General features: G+C 32.9%; 1 protein-coding gene across 1 annotated transcript in view; it reads left to right on the forward strand.

Annotated features, from left to right (window-relative positions):
* Window positions 1–4,157, forward strand: part of LOC106468395 (motile sperm domain-containing protein 1-like) — a 35,194-nt gene extending 31,037 nt beyond the window's left edge. The window contains exon 7 of the transcript XR_001291383.2: window positions 2,992–4,157. The gene's annotated coding sequence lies outside the window, so the exon portion shown is untranslated. The remainder of the gene's footprint in view (window positions 1–2,991) is intronic.
* Window positions 4,158–6,767: the final 2,610 nt, after the last annotated feature.

Genomic DNA, 6,767 nt, shown 5'->3' on the forward strand with positions numbered 1-6,767 from the left:
GATATATATATATATATAATATTGTTTATTCTGATATTTTTCAAATGGTTTAAAACTCAGTGTACAAGTGACAACAATAAAACCCATATGTTGGTTGTGAAACAGACTAAATACATTCATCTCAATAATACAGGGAAGCTATGACATTCTCACAGTTGTAGTCTCAATACACTGAAGAGCTAAAGTTTCGAATTCCAATATAAATCTTGCCTATAATGAGAGGAATGTGACCAAGACTAATCTTTTAAATGCCGTAAAGTAATTTTCTTTGTAATTTATTGTGTCTGTATGGTTTGGTAATCTCTTCTAACAGGATGTATCAAGTAACAAGGAGTCAGGCTCAGGCGGTGTTTATTGAAACCACCTGCACTATAAACTGTTACATACATTCGCTAGTAGTGGCAATTAGTTTTGTGTCTATAGTGAAACAATATACACAGACATATGTTGAAATAAACTTGTTTGAAAGTTCAAAGAAATGATATTCAAGTACCGAAAAGCTTTCTTACTATCATATCTACAGTAATGTTCAAATGTGCCCACACTGGGCTGAACGAAAGTGACCCCAACAGGGGTGAGATAATTTACAAATAACGTACAAAGTTCACGCTGCTAACCCCACGGTTTATTATTCGGCACAATAAACAAAAGTACCGCTGCAATGAAACATAAACTTTAAATAAAAATATATTTATGAAACAAAATTAAAATGTTTTTATATAAACATGAAATCCCAGTTAAAAATAAAAATACTCATTTATTGTTTAGATTTATTTACAAATATTATTTTCGGGTCTTGTATATTACTTGAAACCATAAGGAGAGTATGCGATTATTAAAAAAAATCAAAATAAATAAAATTTGCATTTTATGGATGATACAATTTTTTGGGGATTTCAAAATAATGTGTTAAAACATAAAATAGTAATAACTTCAAATGTGCAACAAATATAAATATTGTAATGTAATCATTTCTTATAAATACCATTTCCTAATGTAATTTTCCAAGATATTAAAGATCATAATGCAAAAAAACTAAATGTATGAAAAGCAACAGGCTTCATGTTTCTTAAACTACATGCATTTATGAAAGTTCTTATGAAGTTTCAAACAATTTCATCCACTAGTTTTATTGTTGGAATGAAATATAGCAAGACTTGCATTGCCTACTAAGAAAGTTTGTAGCCAGTAGTCATTTGCTTAGATTCTATGCACGGGATGCACATGCAACTGTTTAATCAAATTTCTACGTTTTTCTCATCCATTCACAAGTCTAATGGGAAATTTCATGGAATAGAAGATTACATCGTGGATTGTGGAAATGGCATCACAATATCAGAGCTGATAAACAATGCGACAGAACAAGTTAAATCTTCAGAGGTAAAGAAAAGTTTACATGACTTCCTTAACAGTGGCTCTAGACAACAAGCAGATTTTGACAAACAGTGGCTTCTAGAAACAACGAAATGTGAAAGCTTTTGGGATATAGTTTCTCGAGCCAAAACACTGACATGTGCAGGTCACTGACACTAAAGAGGTCAGAGTAAAGATTTTGGAATTTGGAGGTTTGTTGTCTCAAAAGAAAGAGATAGGAATCTGAAATTAGTTTTTCAGCACAAACTTATTACAGCCCCGTCTTTTCTCTTTCACGACGATGTGAAAGTTACAAATTCTAAACTGACAAAGAGACTGGAATCTACATGCAAAAAGATCCACAATCTGCTTCCAATGAATACCAAAAGCCTATATCGCTGATGACATGGCTTTTTTTTTTGAAGCACTGCATGAGTCACATTTTATCTCATTACCTTTCATCTCACATCATCTCACTTTCATCTCACAAAGTCATACAAAGCCCTCTGGAAAATGACATTGCCACTGCAGCTATTGCAGTGACACTTGACAGGCATAACAACCTGCAATTCTTCAAGAATCAGGAAAGGCAAAGATGATGGGATCAATCAATGGGCTAATCCTGTGATTACAGATGAGCATCCTGTATCAAATTACAGAAATTTCATGAAGAATTCTGGAAACAAAGTAGCATTAAAAGAGTTTGTTTCGAAGCATATTGTGTAGATTGGTTCTAACCTCTTGGGTGGAAAGAACGTCATTATTTCTGGAGGCTTCTTCAGTAGTCTTCTGGCAAAAATGGTTTGCAAGACCAGTATTACAGACATGTTCGCCATGTACTCCACTCATGAAGAAGCAGACACCAGAATGGCATTGCATTCAATAGATTTTTCATCGACATTTGAGCATATTATATTGAGGTGTTGTGATACTGATATATTGGTGCAACTTTTGTGCAGTGTGAGAAAAGCCATGCTTGTCTCAATTTGTGTACATTCCTTTCAGGATAAGATTTGTATGAAAATTTGCCAGTGGTATATACACCTACTAGATGTGACAGTACTAACGGTTTCTTCAAATTTAGCAAATGCAGTGCTTATAGAAAGTTTACTGACGATGTCAAGGTAATGCCAACAGCTCTAAAAGGCTCTGCTGCTCGATAGTTAACCATTTCTCTGTATGGTACTAGGCACAGTACACGTGAAACTTTGGACAAGTTAGGATACGTACTGGCTTTAACTACAAAGAAATCATCTCTCCACCCACCATCAAAGGATGCTTTCAGAGAACAACTAATACGAGCTGGGTTTCGAAATGGTTTGGTGCAAATCTCACACTCCCAATCCTTCATTGTGTAGACCTGTCAGGAATGATGGGCATCTCGCAGAAGAAAACTCTCTCGAATACTGTTGTACACCAGAGAAGCGGCCCAGGTTGAGGTGCTATAACTTATTAACTTCTTCTGTAGAGACAGTGTATGTAGTACGAGCAGAAAATACCTTAATTACTTAATTTGCATAAATGTTTTATTCATCCTAAAGAGAAATTGAAGTGTTATAATTCGACATTAAGTATGTCTTTTTATCTTTATAATTGTTGAAGATATAGATGTAAATGATCAAAATTTGTTTGTTTTAGATCAAAGCCACACTGGACTGTCTACTGTGTCTTCCGCAGGGAATCGAACTCTGAATGTTAGCGTTGTAAGTCCGTAGATTTACTGCTCTCCCATCGAGGGACAGGATATGAATGAAATCAGTTTTATTGTGAAACACAAGAACAAAACAAGTGGAACTTAACAGCGAATTCTACGGTTTTTAAGATGAACAAAACGCTCATATGAAACAATTTCATAAACTATATATAACCCACTATTCAAAATCTTTAGAGACTTGAATTTGTATTTTTTGTCCTTAACAAAGTTATAGTTCGTCAGAAACTGTACTCAGTATTTATTGTAGCATCTCTTGAAACAAAATTTTCTGAACTTTGTATAGATTAGCAAAAAATGATAAAATTTAATTGCCATTCGTAACATTCCGTTTCCTTTACTTAGAAAGTATAAAGAAATTACAGAATTAATAAAAATAATGAAAGTCATCTAAATTTACTTATTTATTATCGTAATACGTGCTCAAAACGACGTTCACCATTTAGTTTCTGTAATGTGTGATATAAATATATACAGCTTTCTTTAATTGTTTTTAACAATTACATTGTGATATATATATATATATATTGATTTAGTGCTACACGCCCCCAGTGTCTGAACGGTAAGTCTGAGGGCTAGTAACGCTAGAAATCTGGTTTTGATACTTGTGATGCACAGAACAAAGGTTGTGTAGTTTTTGACAAACAACAGATTTTACACATATTAATTATGTACCTAATGCTGCATTGTGTAACTGCCTACCTGAAATCCTCCGGTAGGTCAATGGTAAGTTTGAGTTAAAATCCCGCGTTCGATTCCCTGTGATTGTCAGTACATATACCTATTGTCTACCTGGATTCAAATATTTGAAACTTCGTTAATTGACATAATGATACTTATGTTTTACCTTTAAATTATAATTGAATGCTGTAAAATAATTTGATTAACATTCGTGATATTTAATTTACATCAACGTCGTTTCTTAGATACGCATTTTAATATACTAAAAAATAACAAAATTAAAACATATGGTTTCTAACGAATTTTTTTTCTGATCTATTGAAGCTGATCAAAGACTGAAGAATATACTGCAAGATGAATGTATGGGCTTAGGAACTTAGAAAATATACACAATGACGTTTTGTTGTTGTTTAAAAAGCTTAAGTAAGCATATTAACAAAATATAAACGGTGAACTTTAATGTGACGATTATAATGAAAAAATAAAATACCGGGTCTTCATTTTAATTTTCATGCTTTATACGAATGATATTTCACAAAAGCAGTCTCAATATCTTTTGTTGTTGTTGTTGTTGTTTTTTACATTGTGCTCACGAAACTCCAAGCACGAATTACTTTTACACAAAGAACTTCATTAACACTAATAAATTACTTGAGAAACATTATTGTCATCATAAACTATACACGATTACTTTGATAAGCAGAAAACTCCCAAACAACTAAATTCTGGTGTTCCGGAACAACCAGAATCAGCTATATTACTTTTTTACACGTTTAAATCCAGAGGCCGGTCGGCCACAAGGAACCTCAAAAATTCTTGTTGAGCTGTATTCTTCGAAAGATTTTTGTTTTTTAACACTTATATATGGCCTTAATCAGTGGCCATTTTTCCTTTCACGGCTTGTAGCGTGGATTAGCAGTAAACGAGTAATTACATTACTTTTAAACTTCTTATTTTTCTGAATTTGTTTCTAAGACGGGTAATAGATGCAATAAACGTTGGGTTGTAAGTGAAAAATGATTAGTTTAAGGTGTGAATTGTCTGTTGCTAAGCGCAAAGCTACACAATGGGCTACCTGTGCTCTGCCCACCAAAAGTATCGAATCCCGGTTTTACTGTTCAAGCCTTCAGACTTACCACTGTACCACTGGGAAAGGAGTTGTGAACTGTTTGAATAGTGATTATTAGTACATATTATAGGTTATGATGTATTGAGCACAGCGCCCTGTCAGTTTTTTTTCCGTGAACCCCTCACTCTCCTTCAACCAGATTGTAGGGGTATTATAAAAATAATTTCCCCGTGCCGTTTTTAATCCCCAATCCGCCCTTGCAACAAGCTTTTCATTTCAAAATAAACAGTTCGTTCACAGCATGTAGCTCGTTCACAAAGCTTAACCTGGCACACAGCATATTAGTGTTTTCACCCGGACATCGTTCATGGTAATTGTTCAGACATACAGAAATCCAATGGTGCGAACTTGTAATGTTATTATTTATAAATTATGCAAGTGTGTCTTCGTTCAAGCGTTATATCTGTTCTACCAAAAGGTGGCTTCACACTCGTGTTTAAGTAAATGTAAATATCAATGAAACAATGAAGTGAAGTGCATTGAAATGCGCTTTAGGGACGTGTGACCCAGTTTTCTACTTAAATTCTTTAAAAATCTTAACATTTTATTAGAAGGGCGATCACATATAAACTAAACCAGTGAGATGAAAATTAAATGATTCATGAATTAAACATAATCTTTATGGTATTATATAGTTTGTAATGTACACTAGTCAGAGTCCACTTGAAACCTAAAAATTAGTAACATGTTTTATTAAGAAAACACTGACAAAAATTTCAGATACAAACTTTTTCTCTTTCCCTTGAGACACATGAACGTTAAAACTTGGAGTACTAATAAATATAATCATTTAAAGTTTGTGATCATAGCTTTATTACGTATTCTAACTTCAAATTTCCAAATTTGTGATAATAGTTTTTATTACGTATTCTAACTTCAAATTTCCAAATTTGTGATAATAGTTTTTATTACGTATTCTAACTTCAAATTTCCAATGAAACACATTAACTTATAAAAATAAGAATTTTATAATAAGCGTATTATGATGTGAAACTCTTTACGTCTTTTTTTCTAACAATATCTCTTATAATCCAATTGCAAAATGCTATGCGACAGTTGGGTCTACTGTGACTCGTTTTTAGAAAATCATTTGTCAATTTTCTGCCTTCTGAACTAACAGAGTTGGCACTTCACTGTATCGTCACTCCCTAAAAACAAACAGTGACTTCAGTGGCAGTTTCCAAGGTAAACATGTATATCTATAATCCGATGAGCCATCATCTAACTTGCTATTCTAAATTTGAATAAACAATAACATCGTACTAAATTCGAAAATCGAATGTTCAATAAACTTGAATTTCGCCTATTGCATTACGTAGAACTAGTGTGTACGTATGTTTTTACCGCGACAGAAGTAAACTATTTATTTAAATGTTTTATTCTGTGAAATAAATCAAGTTTTTTTTTTTTGTTTAGGAAAGTGGAATAAAGTAACGCAGGAAATTATAGCATAAAACAGTTTGTACGAGAACTATATCGAATTAATATGTAAGAAATAATCGTCCCATTTGTCACCTCATACATCTTTAGACACCAAAATATCAGTTAATTAGGCATAATTACTGTCATCTAGGTCTTGCTTTCTCGAATATAAACACTAGGAGATTTCACGACCAGTCTGTTACCATTCGATGTTGGTCCCATTCTCGGTAGATGAATAAAGTTAGAACGATTTTTGACGTCATTATTCAGGGAGGAAAAATAAATATAATAAAAACAACACTTACTATATAATGTATGATGCATCACTGGAACCAATACTATTTATAAATACCTCTATTAAAAAGCGTATGTGAAATTCTTTCTTGTATTCATGTATTACTTTGGGATTTTCTTTACCTTCTTGATGCTAGCACCTCAGATTTTATTTTGTAGCAGAAATAATACCTTGAA

Source organism: Limulus polyphemus, unplaced genomic scaffold (genome assembly GCF_000517525.1).
Source record: "Limulus polyphemus unplaced genomic scaffold, Limulus_polyphemus-2.1.2 Scaffold2992, whole genome shotgun sequence".
NCBI lineage: Eukaryota > Metazoa > Arthropoda > Merostomata > Xiphosura > Limulidae > Limulus > Limulus polyphemus.